The sequence below is a fragment of the Trachypithecus francoisi genome, unplaced genomic scaffold, assembly GCF_009764315.1.
Source record: "Trachypithecus francoisi isolate TF-2019V2 unplaced genomic scaffold, Tfra_2.0 Lachesis_group4, whole genome shotgun sequence".
Taxonomy (NCBI): domain Eukaryota; kingdom Metazoa; phylum Chordata; class Mammalia; order Primates; family Cercopithecidae; genus Trachypithecus; species Trachypithecus francoisi.
The window spans coordinates 68,382,362-68,401,469 of NW_022681469.1; the positions used below are offsets into that span (position 1 = coordinate 68,382,362).

General features: G+C 39.0%; 1 protein-coding gene across 1 annotated transcript in view; it reads right to left on the reverse strand.

The window, feature by feature from the left end:
- STEAP4 (STEAP4 metalloreductase) overlaps positions 1–15,457 on the reverse strand; it is a 29,295-nt gene extending 13,838 nt beyond the window's left edge. The window contains exon 1 of the mRNA XM_033194880.1: positions 15,317–15,457. The gene's annotated coding sequence lies outside the window, so the exon portion shown is untranslated. The remainder of the gene's footprint in view (positions 1–15,316) is intronic.
- Between the last annotated feature and the right edge of the window lie 3,651 nt (positions 15,458–19,108).

The following is a 19,108-nucleotide window of genomic DNA, read 5'->3' on the forward strand; positions in this document are numbered from 1 at the left end:
GAGTTCTGTTTATCATCTCTCTCTTTGCAGATCCCACCACACAGGCCTTGGAAACCTGAGGCAGTATTCTTCTGGGATGTTTCCAACTAGGCTTCCCATGAGGATGTTAGGGCCAGCCTGGCTGGTGAATTTTACTTCTCTCACCTCTCAGAGGTAAGAGGTCTGAGAGGCTCAGGCCTCTTCCAGCTTTTGAGGATGCCAGCATAGTAGAAACATAAAAAGGTCCAAAGAGAATTACAAAAAATAACCTATTTTAAGTTCTTATACTTAAATCAATGCTTACTAAAAAAATAAATCAATCAAACTTTTGTTTGAAATAATTATAGATTCCAAGGAAGTTGTAAAGATAGTACAGGAGGTCCCTGTGCATCTTTCACCCAGTTTCCTCCAGTTTTATGTCAGTAGAGTACAATATCCAAACCAGAACACTGACATTGGAGCCATATGCATGTACATTTCCAGGTCATTTTATCTCGTGTGTATGCTCATGTACCCATCACTTCAATGAGGTTACAGACTAGACCATCCCTCATGCTGCCCTCCTTACTATCAACTGAACCCCTGGAGGTCATTAATCTGTTTGTTAACACTACAATTTGGTCATTTTGAGAATGAATAAAATCACACTGTAATATAAGCCTTTTGAGACTGGCATTTTTTCACTCAGTATAACATCCTTAAGATCCATCAATTATTTTTCCTTTTATTGCTGAGTGGTATTCCACAGTATAGATATACTACAGTTTAACTCTTCATCTAAGGTAGGGCATTTTGGTTGTTTCCAGTTTTGGCTATTACAAGTAAAGCTTCTATGAGTATTCACGTACAGGTTTTTGTATGAAAATAAGTTTTCGTTTCTCTGTGATAAAGACCCCGGGATACAAATTCTGGGTCATATGCTGTTTGTTGAGCATTATAAAACGTGGCTCTACTGACTTCGAATGTGAACTAATTTACTTCTAACCAGGTATTTATGAGTCATGATTTTTTATTTTAGCCATTCTGGTATCTCATTGTGGTTTTAATTTGCATTTGTCTAATGGTTAATCATGTTGCGTATATTTTAATGTGTTTATTTGCTCTCCATGTGTCCTCTTTGGTGAGATGTCTCTTCATCTATTTTGCTTATTTGCTAATTGAACTGTTTGGGTTTATTTACTGTTGAGTTTGACAATCTTTATATATTCTACATATGAATCTCTTGTCAGATATGTGATTTGCAAGCATTTTCTGCCAGTCTATAGCTTGTTTTTTTCATGTCTTAACACATTCAAAGTCATAAAACAAACATTTTTTAATTTGATTATGTCCAATTTATTTATTTATTTATTTTTCTTTTATGGGTTGCGCTTTCAGTATCTTACCCAAAAACTCTTCACAAAACCCTAGTCCTGAATGTTTTCTTCTAAAAGTTTTACTTGTAAGTCTATGATCCATTTTAAGTAATTTTCATACAAAGTGTAAGGTTTAGGACAAGTTTTATTTTTTGACCTATGAATACATAACTACTCTCCTACCATTTGTTGAAAAAACTATCCTTATTTTTTGCTGAATTGCTTTCACATTTTTGTGAAACATCAGTTAAACATAGAGGTGTGGTTCTATTTCTGCATTCTCTATTCTGTTCCATTGATCTATGTGTCTATCCCTCTGCCAATACCACATAATGTTGATGGCTGTAGCTTTATAATAAGTCTTAAAATTGGGTACAGTGATTCTTCCCACTATGTTCTTTTTCAAAACTATTATAGCTACTCTAGTTCCTTTTAATTCCTATACATTTTAGAATAACCTTGTCATAAATTTTTAAAAGTGTACTTTAAATGCTTAAATTAAAAAAAAAATGCTTAAAAATATTCCAAAACTTCAATGCAAATTAGTTCATGTTTTAGGAGAAAAATATAGATGACTGTGCTAAAAAATTAATTCATACAAAAGCATAATAGCAATGCGTAGGTACAGGTTAAACATCCCTAACCCAAAATTATAAACTCAGAAATGCTCCAAAATCCAAACTTTCAGACATGGTACCACCATTGGAAAATTTCACACCTGACTTTATGTGACTGGTTGCAGTCAAAAGCAGTCAAAACTGTTTTATGCATAAGCCTATTAAACAGTTTGTATAAAATTACATTTAGGCTATGTGTATAAGGGGTATATGAAACACAAATTTTATGTTTAGACTTGGGTCTCATTCTCAAGATATCTCATTATGTATATGCAAGTATCTTAAAATGCCAAAAAAAAAAAAAAGAAAAAAATCTGAAATCCAAAACATTTCTGGTCCCAAGCATTTCAGTTGTGGGATACTCAACCTGTACATAATAAATGGGCACAAATTTAAAGTTATATGATGGACTATATGCATAGATCTCATTTAAATAATAAGTAAAAATCAATTTTGAAGGTCTTTGTGTGTAAGCAGCCTGGGACCAAATGGTCCCTTCGTCCCTCCCATTCCCTGGAATAGATCCTGTTTCTCGTTTCTTTTAGTAATAAGAACGAAGTCAGCAACCTAACCATATCTCTTCTAAATGGTGGTACTTTCTTGTCTTACACTTGGAAAATGGGCCAATTGTTTCCCCCTGAAATTTCATAAAGATAAAAATATATACATACCTATGCATATAATGCCATTTGTAGACAAAGAAAAGGCAAGAAAATCTTCCCCTTTCTTTGGTACAGATAGGCCTGGAAGGGAAAATTAGCCTCCATGAATCCCTCTTATTTCTTTTATTTTTAAAAAACACACAAAGTATACAAATGAAGGTAGATTTCTTTATGTAAAGACTCAACCATTGTTTATGCACATCATTAGGAGTCTAACTTGTTTCTTAGCTCACCTAATTTTACAAAAATATACAAATTTAAAATGCAAAAAAGTTTTATATGAAAAATTTGGGCCAGGCGCGGTGGCTTACGCCTGTAATCCCAGCACTTTGGGAGGCCGAGGAGGGCGGATCACAAGGTCAGGAGATCGAGACCACGGTGAAACCCCGTTTCTACTAAAAATACAAAAAATTAGCCGGGCGCGGTGGCGGGTGCCTGTAGTCCCAGCTACTCAGGAGGCAGAGGCAGGAGAATGGCGTGAACCCGGGAGGCGAAGCTTGCAGTGAGCCGAGATCGCGCCACTGCACTCCAGCCCGGGCGACAGAGTGAGACTCCGTCTCAAAAAAAAAAAAAAGAAAAATTTGGAGGTAATCATTATAAAAACAACTGTAAAGACAACAGTCTTTCATCAGTTTCAATCATCACAACATAATTTTTAGTAACAGAAAATAGGCCGGGCGCGGTGGCTCAAGCCTGTAATCCCAGCACTTTGGGAGGCCGAGACGGGCGGATCACCAGGTCAGGAGATCGAGACCATCCTGGCTAACACGGTGAAACCCTGTCTCTACTAAAAAATACAAAAAACTACCCGGGCAAGGTGGCGGGCGCCTGTAGTCCCAGCTACTCGGGAGGCTGAGGCAGGAGAATGCCATAAACCCGGGAGGCAGAGCTTGCAGTGAGCCGAGATCCGGCCACTGCACTCCAGCCCGGGCGACAGAGCGAGACTCTGTCTCAAAAAAAAAAAAAAGAAAAGAAAAAGAAAATAGTATGCTGGGATCCATCATTAGATAAGTTGGCATAGAAGAACCTATCTACAAAGCTTGGTTTGGAAGGGTTCAGAAAGAGAGAGGACATGGTAGTGGTACAGACAGACAGATGTTTTCTTAGCACCCTTTCCTGTCTTTAATCATTGAAACAACTTCTTAGTTGCTTATGAAAATACAAATACCTCTGCAAAGGGCTACACTAAGGCTTATGAAAATGCAAAGGGTTACACTAGAAACCAGTGGTTCTCAACCCTGGTGCATATGAGAATCAGGTAGAGAGCCTGATGACCCAGACTCTTGGAGAATCTGAATCAACTGGTCTAGGGTGGAGCCTGGGCATTTTTCTTAAGCTCCCCCAGGTGATTCAAACGTACAGCCAAGCTTGAGAACCATTGCCTTAAAGCTTTTATCAACTTTTATGTTAGCTTTCATTTAATGGCCTGCTACAGTCGTTCTACTTCCTGGTAACACATTAGAATCAGCTGGGGAGCTGTTAAAATGCTAGGAAACCACCTCCTGAGATTCTGAATCAATTGATCTGAGGTAGAGCCTAGGCATCTGTATTTTAAAAACCAAACTAAAACAAACTTAAGTGATTCTAAAGAGCATCTGTTTTGGAGAACCACTGGAGGTGGAAAAAGGTAAAGTTATCTTTTTCTTTTCCTTTTTATTTTGGAAAGGTGTGGTAGGGAGAGGAAAGATAAGAGGAAGAACAGGATGTTGAGGTTGTAAGGAGTTGCAGAAACTTCACATTCCTTACAATTTTTTCCTCTAAGTCTTCTTTGGCTGAGAAGCTAGAATTCCTCTCTTTTTGAGAACCAGAGGCAAAATGAGTACGTTTGAGTGTGCAGGCCTTGGAAAAGAGAGAGTTCAAGGTATGCCAGATTCAAGACTTGTCAAACTGTGGGTAAGGTTTGTTCCGTAACTCTCTCTAGGAAACCTTAAAGAGTTGTCTTCCAAGAGCCATGAAATCATAATTTGATCAGATCTACTTATACATCTACTCAGTACCCCTAGCAGCAACTATCACATAGTACAGCATAATGTGATAACGTGTCATTAATCAGTTGGGTGAAACCATTAATAAAATCATTCTGCCTCTTTCTCTTTTTGAGAATTCAGCTTTGAATTCTGAAATAATCATTCATCCAAACATCTGAATTCTTCAGATGCTATCCCCTCTGGACACATACAACCACTAGTGTAGCACACAAATCAGAGATCTGGCTTGGCACCTTCCACAGTTGGAATGCAAATAACACCTTCAAACTGTATGAGATGTGACAGGATTTTTTATTTTAATTTAACGGCTGTAAATAGGAGGGTTTTTTTTAAAGTCCTTCCTTCTGTTTTATTATTCTTTCTGAATTTCAACCCAAAAGCCCTTGATGACTTGATGACATATTTGTAATGAGCCGAAACCCATCAATCAAAGGTTTCCTTTCATCACAAGGCAAAAGGGCAGGAGGGGGTTCTGCAACTATGTCAGTCTTGTTGTGATTCACAGCATTTGCTTTAATATATACCAGGGATAATTAGAAAGCAAAAAGTATTAAAAAAATAAAAACCTTCCATGAACACACAAACGTATCCAATTATTCACTGAGCTATTTCTGTATTTAGTGAGATCAAGGCTCTCTAGGGATAACAAACATTCACATTCAAGTACATGTTCTTTTATTGGCAGGTATGTATTACTGTAGCAAAATAAGAAGACCTTGGTTTAAAAAGATCACTGATTACAGTTTATTTTTAAAAATGCCCATAATAAATGGCTTTTTCTAACATTTTTGGACAGTTCAATCTTTAAGCCATATATAAGTCATTTGAAAGTATAAATGTATATTTTAAAATTTAGCTTTGTAGGTAGAAGTAGTGCCGTTTGCAAGGGCAATTTCTTCTTGGTGATATTTATGTATAAATTTCAAATTCTTTCTTTTAATATACACATTAACACATTCCTTCATCAAATATTTTTTGATCACCTATTGTGTAGCACATACTGTTCTATAGGTTGAGGGTAAAGAGGTGAAGAATACAGATCTCACATAGAGTTTGAAAATGTTATCTCCTTACAAAGTGCTAAGCCTGATATCTGAATTTGTGTGCTTCAAAAACTGTGTGTGTGTATATTATTATAAGAAAGTTGGACAATGCACACATAAAAATAAGATGATTTCAGATGGTAATAAGTGTTCAGAAGAATTCTGAGTAGAGTGATGGAATAGAAAATGCTGGGAGGAGAGAGAGAGGGAGACTAGTTTTGAGAATTGTTTAGCATAAGTCTCTCCAAGGAGGTGCCAGTCAAGTAAGGGTTGCCACATTTAGCAAATAAAAATACATAATGCCAATTAAACTCAAATGTCAGATAAACAAGGAATACTTTTCTAGCATAAGTATATCCTCTGCAATATATGGGACACATTTGTACTAAAAACACAAATGTGTTTTAATATGAAATTCAAGTTTGAGTGGGCATGATGTATTTTATCTGGCAACCTTAAATCAAGCTGAGATCTGACAGGCAAGAAGGAGTTTGCAGGTGAGTTTTCCAGGCAGAGGGGAAAGTGAGTGCATATGTATGAACTAACTGTGGTAGCAAAGGGCAACCCTTACAAAAATACAGATGCCCCTCAATTTGTGATGGAGTTACCTCCCAATAAACTCATAATAAGTTGAAAATATTGTAACAGAAATGCAATTTATACACCTAAACTGCCAACATTTTAGCTTGGCCAAATCTACCTTAAATATGTTCAGAATACTTAATTAGCCTACAGTTGGGCAAAATCATCTAACATGAAGCCTATTTTATAAGAAAGTGTTGATTACCTCATGTACTTATTGAATACTGTATTGAAAGTGAAAAACAGAATGGTTGTTTGGGTACTCAAAGTATGGCTTCTCCTGAGTGCATATTGCTTCTGTGCCATTGTCAAGTCAAAAAATCTTAAGTTGAACCATTAACTCACATAAGTTGGGGACAATCTGTACTCAATTTAAAATAGCCTAATTTGCAACTAGGTTAGTAAAGAAGCTATTACTGACATTTAAAAATAATTTCATAGCGGGGTCATATGAAATGAAAGATTATGAAATGCTTTTACATATTTGTAGTTCTTTTTAACTGAGTGAGAAATGGAGAATGTTGTCAGAGGAACAGGGTCCACTGGAAAGAAAGTTCAAGCTTGTGTATTAGTATCTCTTCTTAATTGAATATCAACCAGAACTAAGATAAACCATTCTGATATTAAAATATAATTTGATTGGAAATTTTAATTATAATTACATCAAACTGGTTCTTGGAAACATACACACACACACACACACACACACACACACCTTTTACTCCAGGGGGAGAGGAACTTGAGTTAAAGAGAGTAAAAGCTTGCCCAAACTAATTTTCAGAACCTACATCTAATTTCTTAGACATGTGCACTTCTCATAAGTTCATATTGCTGCCCATTCTCTTATTATCACATCAGTTTAAGCAAAAATTACAGCAATCCTGTAGCATGATAAATCATCAACTTGTGATTTCCAAAATAAGTTCTAGTAACTACTTAAGTTACTAATGGCTATAGATTAATATAAATATATCATTTAAAGCTCTTTTTCTACATAAAGAAACTACTTCAGGTTGGTTGCTAAAAAACTGATTATTTCAATTGTTTTGTGAGAAAATGTTTTGTATCCCATAACAACTGAATTTGCTGATTAGTTTTTATGCTAGACAATAGAATGGCACACAAAAACATAGTAATCTTTGTTTTTTTTTTTTTCTGAGACGGAATCTTGCTCTGCCGCCCAGGCTGGAGTGCAGTGGCCGGATCTCAGCTCACTGCAAGCTCCGCCTCTCGGGTTTTACGCCATTCTCCTGCCTCAGCCTGCCGAGTAGCTGGGACTACAGGCGGCCGCCTCGACGCCCGGCTAGTTTCTTGTATTTTTTAGTAGAGACGGGGTTTCACCGTGTTAGCCAGGATGGTCTCGATCTCCTGACCTGGTGATCCGCCCGTCTCGGCCTCCCAAAGTGCTGGGATTACAGGCTTGAGCCACCAAGCCCGGCCAAAAACACAGTAATCTTAACTTGCACAGTTTCCTCAAGCCACAACAGCATAACTAAAGGCAATCTTTACATTAATGTTCTATGGACATATATCTTACATGAATTGCTAACAACTAGCTATGAACTATATCATATGCGCAACTAAAGTGATTGTCAGTAATATTTTACTAACACTATAAATTATGAGGAAAGTGAGGTAATAGAGATCTATGTTAACTATTTTAATTGTATTTTAGGAGAAAATTATTTATCTTAAATTTAGGTTCTTTGTTGAAATTCTAGTTCAATTAAAAATCTCATTAATACATGTTGCCACATTTTGATCTCAGCAGTATCTGTCAAGATAAATTAAGATTGTTTTATAATTCTCTGGCCAAGAATTTCATCAGGTAGGTTCATTATCTGCTGTTCAAGCTGGTTAGTTTATCTGATTAAAGCCCAGAACTCATGACGACAAGGTCAGGGATTCAGTTGTGTCTCTGGGTTAATTTACCTTGACTTCCATTTACATTTTAAATCCTGAACAAGTTCTTACAAATCTGTGGGTCACCAAAGATTAGGCATCCGGTCAGACCAGGACCAGTGGATTGCCACTATCAGAAAAACAGCTCTATCTCATGGCTTTGATGGCATTTGGCTTGTACACACTACATAAGCATTTGCTTAATCTGATGATCTGCATCAACTCCCCTAATATTTAGTGTTCATTAGTGAGTTTTGCTTTTCTAGGTCTATTGTGGTCAGAGATATTTGGGAAATAAATTGTAATTTCAATTTTGAATTAACTTTGTTCAAATAAAATTTCTTAAGAATGGGCATTTATCTTTACATTAAAGCCAATAGGAATTATCTAAATACTGCTAATGCGTTAGTTTGGAGACAGCAGTTTTGTTGTGGATCTTGACCCCAGCCCCAGTCCTTGCTGTTGGAGGAGCTCCATTCTGCTTTAAGGTATCTCCCAACCATTTTTAGAAATCTCCAGAGGCGGTCCGCAATGCTTATGAATATAGCCTACTTCATCTTCTTTTGGGTAACTTCTAATGTGGCACTGAGAGGCAAGGACTCCCCATGGCCCCAATGCCTCTGATGTTTGCTGAGACCCATCAGATGGAGCTGCTGGGCATAATCTGGCCTTGCAGCTGCTCCATTTCTGACCCCAGGGGAGAAAGTGCTCTTGAAATTCTCTCCTCTAACCTTTTGTAATATTCTGATATACAAGCTTGAGAGCAGTGCTAGTTGATAAATATTTTAAAATAAACAGCTCTTTCTTTTTAGTTTCAAGGTTTTTATTTTATTTTAGTTTTTGAGACATACTCTTGCTCTGTCACCAAGGCTGGAGTGCAGTGGTGTGATCTCAGCTCACTGCAACCTCTGCCTCCTGGGTTCAAGCGATTCTCATGCCTCAGCTTCCTAAGTAGCTGGGATTATAGGTGCATGCCACCACATCCAGCTCATTTTTTTTTTTTTTTTTTTTTTTTTGTATTTTAGTAGAGATGGGGTTTCACCATGTTGGCCAGGCTGGTTTTGAACTCCTGGCCTCAAGTGATTAGCCCCTCCCTCCACGTCCCCTATGCCCCCTTCCCCACCTTCGGCCTCCCAAAGTGCTAGAATTACAGGTATGAGCCACTGTGCCTGGCCTAGTTTTCAGGTTTTTAATCTCAGCCTTTCAGTGGTGTGGCTGTGGCCAGCTTGCCAGCTAGGAGCTTGAAATCGGTCATGGAGTTTTTACCTTATGATAATCACCAAATGCTACAAATCAGGACTTTTTTTTTCCTTAGAGAGCCATTTACCAACATACCACTGGCTCTTCCCCTGCCTCTTATACCCTTCTCCCCAAGACTCTGGAATGTGACCACAAAAATGGGAAAATAATTGGACTGATATTACAAAATATTACAAATAAATTTGTAACTACAATACAGAATAGCAACATAATAGGGACACTAAATCAGGAAATACCAAGGTTCCTGCAGTTTCTTCTGCTTTAAATAAAACAATATAATAATTTCAACTATTCACTTTCTATGTGCTATATAGTTCAAATAGATAAATGGGATAATACCATTTTCCCAGTCCTGGCTGAATCTTAGGCCTCAATCTATTTCCTTAGGGCCTCCCCTTCTTACAAGGTTCCTAAGTTTTTTTTATAAAAACAGAATCCATGTGGTTTCCCTACCCCAACAAAGGTTCCAGACCCTCTCTACCTCACACATGGCATCAACACAATTTTAGCTATAAACCTGATACCTTTAGAATCTTGGTTCCCTAAGGGAGATAGATACAGGGACCCATCTGTGTACCACCACCCCCAGCACATATTTTACAGTTATTCAGACACACCTAAAACATAAGGTAAGTGTGGTGTAGGATCTCAACTATGACAACCAGAGGCAAGTGGCACACTTTCATTATTAACTGCAATGAACCATTTACCAACCTGCTAATTGCTTTCTCCTCAGTCTCCTCCCATTTCTTGTACCACTTATGTCAGGGAATTGAATAGGATGAAGAAATCACTTTAGTACTTTGGTACTGGAGGAGAGCATATCATTCTTAGACAGGGTCTTGCTTTGTTGCCCAGGCAGGAGTGCAGTGGCATGATTATGGCTGCTCATGGAGCCTTGACCTCCCAGGCTCAAGAGATCTTCCCACCTCCGCCTCCTGTGTAGCTGATACTACATGTATGCACTCCTATACTTAGCTAATGTTTTAATTTTTATTTTTTGTAGAGATGGAGCCCAGGCTCATCTTGAATTCCCGGTCTCAAGTGATTCTCCCACCTCAGCCTCCTAAAGTGCTGAGATTATAGGCATGAGCCACTGCACCTGGCCCCATATCACATTTTTTTCTTTTTTCCAGACAGCTGGAGGGCAGTGGTGCCATCCTCTGCTTCCTGGGTTCAAACTATTCTCCCACCTCAGCCTCCCAGGTAGCTGGGACTACAGGTGTGCACCACCATGCCCAGCTAATTTTTGTATTTTTGGTAGAGACATGGTTTCACCACATTGGCCAGGCTGGTCTTGAACTCCTGAGCTCAGGCGATATGCCCACCTCAGCCTCCCACAGTGCTGGGATTATAGGCGTGAGCCACTGTGTTTGGCCCCATATCACTCTTTAAAATAAATTAGAATACAAAATATTACAAATAAATTTGTAACTACAATACAGTATAGCAACATAATAGGGACACTAAATCAGGAAATACCAAGGTTCCTGCAGTTTCTTCTACTTTAAATAAAACGTTATAATAACTTCAAGTGTTCACTTTATATGTGCTATACAGTTCAAAGCAACCTCATGCCTCTCCCTGAATGGTAGGAAGTTAAAATGTGGACTTTGCCACTGCACTTTGACCCTGTTAATTAACATTGTGTAGGCAGCATCCATACTCATTATGTACTATGTCCATAAGGTAAGCATCTTCCAAAAGTAAAAATCAGTGTTATTAGCAAAGCCTTGTTTTCAACAGAGATTTATTGAATAGCCATGCCAAGAGGGATAAAGTGAGAAACGAGATGGACCCTGTCCTCAAGGAGCTTTGGTCTTGGGAAAGATGAAGCATATAATCAAATTGTTGCAATGCATAGTGTAAGGGCCAGAGCAGAGGAATGTGCAGAGAGGATGGGAGCCTACAGGCGAGGAGGGACTTGAATCTGCCGGGAAGCAGAACAAATAAGTTTTCCAAAGTCTGTGCAAAAGTTTTGCAGCCACAATTTAACTTGAGCTCAAAACTGTTTTTACACCCTGTAAAAAGAGCAGGTATAGACGGAAGATGAACAATCAGAGATGACCATTAATTATCCCTTCCTATTTCCGCGCTCCACAGTGCTGATGCCATCAGGTCTCTGAGCCCTGGCTTTGTTCCTAATGCATTTTTTTTTCTTTAATATTGGGTGCTGGCCAGGCACGGTCACTCACTCCTGTAACCCAGCATTTTGGGAGGCCAAGACGGGCAGATCACTTGAGGTCAGGAGTTCAAGACCAGACTGGCAAAAATGGCGAAACCCCATCTCTACTAAAAATGCAAAAATTAGGTGGGCTTGGTGGTACATGCCTGTAATTCTAGCTACTCAGGAGGCTGAGGCAGGAGAATTGCTTTAGCCCAGGAGACGGAAGTTGCAGTGAGCCGACATCACGCTACTGTACTCCAGCCTGAGTGAAGGAGTGAGACTGACTCAAAAAAAAAAAAAAAAAATTGGGTGCTGAGGCCAAAGTGACTAGCTTGTATTCTACTAATAACCTTCCAAGAGCTGTGCTATATAGTTCTATTAAATTATCTTTTAGCCTTCTTTTTATTTAGAATTATAGTTCCTAACTTTTCAAAATTACTCTTTGCACATATTTTCCTTCCTTTTAAAATGAAAAGGGAACTTTATCCTGATGTTAGGATTGATCATATAATCTACATTAAAACAAAAACAAAAACAAAAGTCTGGCTGGGCACGGTGGCTCACACCTGTAATCCTAGCACTTTGGGAGGCCAAGGCGGATGGATCACCTGAGGTCTGGAGTTCGAGACCAGCCTGGTCAACACGGTGAAACCCCGTCTCTACTAAACATACAAAAATTAGCTGGGCATGGTGGTGGGCACCTATAATCCCAGCTACTCAGGAGGCTGAGGCAGGAGAATTGCTTGAACCCAGGGAGCGGAGGTTGCAGAGAGCCAAGATCCTGCCACTGCACTCCAGCCTAGGTGACAGAGTGAGACTCAGTCTCAAAACAAAACAAAACAAAACAAAACAAACGTCCTCCCAAAATAGAAATACGTGACTGCCAAAGTACAGTACAGTAAGACCTCTCCACACATGACTGAATAAACTCTTCAGAACATTGTGCAGAAGAATTTAGATTGGGCTGTCAATGTCCTGCCTAGTTAATTAGAGTGTACACACTTCCTTCAGTAGAATAGCATGTTCTTTTGCAAGGATATGTTTCTGAAAGAGGATCTTTAAACAGCACAAGGATCCACTGTTTTCTATTCCTTAATGATTTGGGAGGAACAAATTGTTAATGTATGTAGGCCAAGTATGTTTTCTTAGCATGCTTTGTTTTATGCATTAATTATTCCTTAGTTATTTATTTAGTTTGATTCCTTCCAGGACTGATTTCTTTTCAACAAAAGGACAAATGCTAATTCAAATCACTTCGGAAATGACCTAAAAGTCATTAGAAATATCTTGAGTGGAGTGAACACAGCATATATAACTGTTTAGGAAGTTTTCATAATTAACTAATAAACCATTCTCTTTAAATCTGTAAAGAACAAACAGGTAACTTCAGAGGTCTTATCTCTGTAAACCTTACATTATTATTACCTGGCATTAACTTACAACAAACAAACAAACAAAACCCCACCCAGAAAACTTCATTATCCCCATCCTCTTCCGCATTGTTATGGTATGAATTCTTGGTAGATGTAGCTGCGGGCACTAGCAAATGACCTTCTCAGAGGACTACCCGGAGAAAACTTAGCTACAAAGTGCCCTAGCAAAGTGCTCAATCTTCAGGTTTTGAAGGACTACTGTGTTGCTGCTGGTGTGTGTGTGTGTTGCTAGCAACTTATCAGTTTCCCTAAGATTTTCCAAAAAAAAAATATATATTTTTAAGTAGCATTTGATAAACATGTCTACATTAATTATGAAGAGAACTAGATGGTAAGGATCCTAAAACAGTGGAATGTGTTTCTGAGAGTGACAACAGAATCGGCTACCCATCCTTTAAAAGGAGAATTTATATCCTTTTAATAACAGAATAATAGTAGGGTGATTCAGGGGAAGTCCTTCAAGAGACAAAGTAATGCAGAGTGACCACTCCGAGTTTCTTCGAATATAAAATTCCATAACTTATTTTTCTTAAAATTGTTCACACATAGTGCAAGGCCTAGGGTTTTTAATTTAACAAGCTGAAAAAGTCTATTTAGTTCCTTCTAAACAACAGTTAGCAAGCTTTAGTAAGACAGAAGTCTGGAAATTGTTTTTCAGCCAGGGGCCAGGCCTTGTACACCTGATTTCTGAACAATGTGAACTTCAACAGTGTGAACAATGTGAACCTCAGTGGAACCGTAAAATGTTACCAAATAGAAAAAGTGCTATGACCCAATTTGTCTGTACACATGTACTATTTACTTTACAACCTTGGAGCTTGATAAATAGGAAGTGTCTCATCCTGTTTTCTGGGTTGGCAGTGTTTGCCATGCAGGTAGAATACATGTAGGTTGAATCTCATATTGTGCTAAATCACAGCATTCTGAAAAACTTGGGACCTTGTAAAAGGCCATATCTCAGAAAAGTTACTGCTTCAAATAAATGTGCCATTTTATAAAATTATACCTACTCTATAAGAAAAAAATGTTCTCTCATGTGAGTGACATTCATATGACTGCCGTTTGTAGGGAATAGGGCATTCTCACATAGCAAGTCTGAAGAATGGTTTTGTAAGCTGAGAGTTCTGAATGATAAATGTGGTAGAATTTGAAGATGCTCCTGTGGGAAGAGACTCTCCCCCCACAACTGGAGAGTTTCCTTATAAAAGTGGAACCTGCATTATTATGAAAAAAGTAACCACTGAATTATAGTTGTAGCATTAAGGAGATTTTCCATATATTTCAAACCTGCAGGCATCTTTAGTCACAGCTTTTCACCTTGTTAGAGTTGAACTTTCTGGATCATGTGGCCCAATAGCCAGCCTTTTATTTTACATCTGTGGAAACTGAGGCTGAGATATTGAGCTTCTAGTTATTATAGAACTAGGAATAGTATTCTCCCTTCCCTCCCCCATTCTTTATCCAATTCACTTTCTCAGCTCACTGAAACCCCTGCCTCCCGGGTTCCAGCATTCTCCTGTCTCAGCCTCCTGAGTAGCTGGGATTACAGGCACCTGCCACCACGCCTGGCTAAGTTTTGTAGTTTTAGTAGAGACTGGGTTGCACCATGTTGGCCAGGCTGGTCTGAAACTCCTGACCTCAAGTGATCCACTGGCCTCGGCCTCCCAAAGTGTTGGGATTACAGGTTTGAGCCACTGTGCCCAGCCTCAGTACACCAATCTTTTAAAGAAATTTCCTAAATAACCATCTAGAGGTGGGAAAAAGAATAATAAAATTCTGTCTCTGGACAAACAAACGGAACTGAGGCTTTATTTACTTTTCACAATAAATTACATTCTGAACAATCTTCCTCCAGAAAAGTAACCTTTAAATTGCATGAGGAAATTTAAATCAAGATCAAAGATGGAAGTCTTGGTTGCAGGTATCAGGACAAATTTTTAGCTACTGGTCAAGAAGCAGCTTCGGATCTGAGACCTTGGAGATTGCTAAAGCCACATTCTTCCAGCCTGCTTTTTGATGGGCACCCCAAGAGTGCGCCAATCCAGAAGTAAGATGCAGAGAAGAATCTAATCCCCTAATTTTCCCCCTTTGGGCCTCTCTGCACCCTGTGGTAGGGATGGGCCTTAAACTCCAGGAAGTTAGAAGCTTGCTGAATCGCTGAGCAGCCTCAGGTGACTTTCCCCGAAAGGGATGCCAGGGCGCGGCGGGGAGTTTGCAAGCACCTGTTCCTCAGTGCTAGTGGGCTGGGGAGTGGGGTCCTAGCAGCAGGGACTGGAGGTGAGCTGAGGCAGATAAGGGACGGGAGCCTTGTGGCGAAAAGTGACCCACCTGTGGGAGAGGCGCTTCCGAGGAGGAAGCGTCCAGCGCAGCCTGTGCGCGCCGCGGACCCGGCGGGTAGAGAGAAGTTTCGAGGCGCCTGCAGCTCAGTGCTGGGGCTTGTGGCTCTCGCTGCTATATGAAGCCAGAGAAGGGCGGGACGGTCCGCGAAATTTCGCAAGAGAAGCGGAGAGGAACTTGTTTCCTGGAAGAGTTCAAGCTGAGAATCCCAGCTGGAAGGACCGGAACTTCTTACTGCGGTGCTGCTGATGGTGCCGCTGACCCCCGGGAAGCGGGGATTTTAAGGGTTTCACCGGAGACTTGGCATCTGTGCATCCCAGGGTGATTGAGGTTTGGAGAGGTCTAGGAATCCTCCTTTCCTAAAGGAGCAAGAAGGATCTCTTTGAGTAGCTGAGAAAACAGCACCTGGACTAGGTTTCTAGGCAATTCTTTTGCCATCTTAGTTTATAGAAAAGGTGGTATCTTTCCGCTCTGCCTGGAAGCCATGGGTTCTTATGGGGCTCATTACTTGGAAGATCTTGAGTTTTCAGGTCTTAATTTAGGTAGATTAAAGAAATAAAACAAATGAAAGAGGGATAGGGATACCTTATGATATATATGCAAGTGGATTCGTGTGTCTTTCTACATAGTAGATAAAAACCACAGCCGTGGTTGTTTAAGATTGAAATAATCCTGATAACCTATGGAGCAAAGCATCCCCACACTCCCAAACTCTGTAATCTAAATCCCAGAGTCTTCTCAATGATCTCCACCCAGCCATAGGTCTTAAATTCCGTAGTATACACTTGCCAAGCTCCAGAGGCCCAGTCACATGGGAGGCCTGTTCCTTCCATGGAAGGGGGTTGTTAAGTCAACTTTCCCTTTGTCTGGATTGCAACTCTCCTCATAGCTTCTTGTGGGGTCGGTCAGACCCCATGTCTTTCAAGAAGTCTTTTCTGAGCCATTGGTTGCAATTAATATTTTCTTTCTCTATATAGTAGTTTATACTTTTAGCATAGTAATTATTGTTTTTCAAAAGAGTTATTGTCATGTATGTGTCTCTTGTTCCGGACTGCAGTCTTTGAGGAATGACACTCCAGTCTTTTCAGTCTGGAATTCTTCACAACACCTAGCAAAATGCATTACTTAACAATGGGAATTTATTCTGAGGAATGCCTCATTAAGCAATTTATGAAATATATTCTGAAGAATGTCTCATCAAGCAATTTCATCATTGTGTGAACATCATAGAATGCACTTGCACAAACCTAGATGGTATCACCTACTACATGCCTAGGCTAGATGGTATATAGCCGATTGCTCCTAGTCTACAAACCTGTGCAGTGTGCTACTGTACTGAATACTGTAGTCAGTTGTGACACAATGGTAAGTATTTGTGTATCTAAGCGTAGAAATGGTATAGTAAAAATGTGATATAAAAGATAAAAAATGGTATACCTGTATGGAACACTTACCATGAATGGAGCTTGCAGGACTGGAAGTTGCTCTGGGTGAGTGAGTGAGTGAGTGTGAAGGCCTAGGATATTACTGTACGCTACTGTAGACTCTATAAACACTACATTTAGGCTACACTAGTATAAGAAATTTTTTTTTCTTCAATAGTAAATTACCCTTAGCTTACTGTAACATTTTTACTTTTTAAACTTTTAGGTTTTAGAGAACTTTTTGACTGTTTTGTAATAACACAGCTTAAAACACATATTGTATACTGTGTACAAAATAGTTTTTGTCTTTATATCCTTATTCTATAAGTTTTATTCTGTTTTTAAAAGTTTTAATTTTTTTGCTAAAAATGAAGACACAGACACACATAGTAGCATAGACCTACACAGAATCAAGATATGCGATATCACTGTCTTCCACCTGTATATCTTTTGTTACTGAAATGTCCTCAGGGGCAGTAACATGCATGGAGCTGTCTTCTGTGATAGCAATGCCTTTTTCTGGAATACCTGCTGAAAGACCTTCCTGAGGCTGTTTTACAGTTAACTTTTTAAAAAATACAAGTAGAAGGAGTACACTCAAAAATAATTTTAAAAGTACATATAATAAGTACATAAGCTAGTAACATAGCCATTTATTTTCATTATCAAGTATTATATACTGTACATAATTGTATGTGCTATACTTCTATATGACTGGCAGTGTAGTAGGTTTCTTTACACCAGCATCACCACAAATGCAAGTAGTGTATTGCTCTGTGATGTTACAACAGCTGCAGTGTCCCTAGGCAAGAGGAATTTTTCAGCTCCATTATAATTTTATGAGACCGTTATTATATATGCAGTGCATCATTGACCAAAACATTGTTAGGTGGTGCATGAGTGTAATTGGTACTTAATATTTATTGCACTCATTAATTAATAAATCTACTGCCAATTATTATATTTTGCAAAAAGTTCATCTGATAGTATTCTTTGGCTGGGGAATAACTTAAAATATTCATTGATTTTATAGCATCTGATTTTCCCAGTTTGCAGACTAATAGGCAAGAGAGGGGTATGCACCTGTGGAAGAAGTTCTTCTGCGTGTCCCTAAGAGTCTTCATAGATGATCAACACAGTTTTGGAGACTTGACCCTTGTCTACCATTTGGTTTTAAGCCTTGATGGGCGCAGAAGCTTGATAAGAACACTGAGCCTGAAACAACCAAAATGGTGACTTGTTAGTTGTTAATGGAATATAAAACAAATAGTTACTATAAAATACAGTTGCTAAGGGCACCAGACATTATGGCCATCACATTCTCTCCATGTAGACATATCCTGTGGAAGCTATTTTATATGCAGAAGACTGCTGGATAAACAGAAGAGTGAGTTATAAAATTCCAAGGTTTACTGACATCTGGTTAAGAGAGTACCTACATCAATGCATGCCATTTAGAAGCAGAAGCTGGGGTCTGTGGACCAGGTCACTCTGGTTTCTAGGTGGTGTTTGGATCCACTATGAGTTGACATAATGGGCAACCATATTCTCAAATGCATCCTCCAAGTAATAATGGAATCATTGCTTTATAAACTTATTATTAGGTGGATAAAAAATTTTGAAATGTGATTTTTATGAGAGGCAGATATATTTCAGTTATGTAAGTTATTTTCTTTGCCGAAGGCAACTGGAGTCCTAGAAAAGGAAGATTAAATTACCGGGATATGAAGGATGGGAAAAAAATGCCTTTATTAGTGCAAAACTTAAGAGGCACTTGACATATTTATCTTGTGGTTTAAAGATTGATTTTCCCCTTGGGCCTAGGAGGGACACACAATTCATAACTCTCCTAGTCTTTCTGTAAACCCTTGCCATAGGGGAAAATTAAGTTTCCCAAAGATGCCAGCAACCTGAGTACCCAAGGATTTCCTGTTGGCAGGTTTCATCCTTCTTCCTGTAGTTTTATACTCAGAGCTCCAGATAAACCTTCCCAGGTGTTGTGCACCACCAAAGGTTCTTACTTAGGGATTTCCACGTTTACTGTGCCCCTGGGTCTTTCCTGTTACTTCCTCTCTCCTCTTCTTACTATGTCAAAGGCCCCAAATGGCAGAATTTAGGCAAACTGATGAAGTAGGCCTAGAGCCAGTGTTCATTAAATGTTATTAAGTGATTGAATAAACGTTACCTTTAACATTTTTGTATCTCCCTTTCAATGTCATTTTTCTCCTTTTCTCCTTTCTCCCCAGTAAAGGAGAAAAATGGTGCTCCCCTCTGCACTATTTTGTGTCTTGGGCATTTATCCCTCTTCCCCAAGGCCTCTCCTTACAGTGTTCCACACCTTCTTATGGGGTGGGAGGGA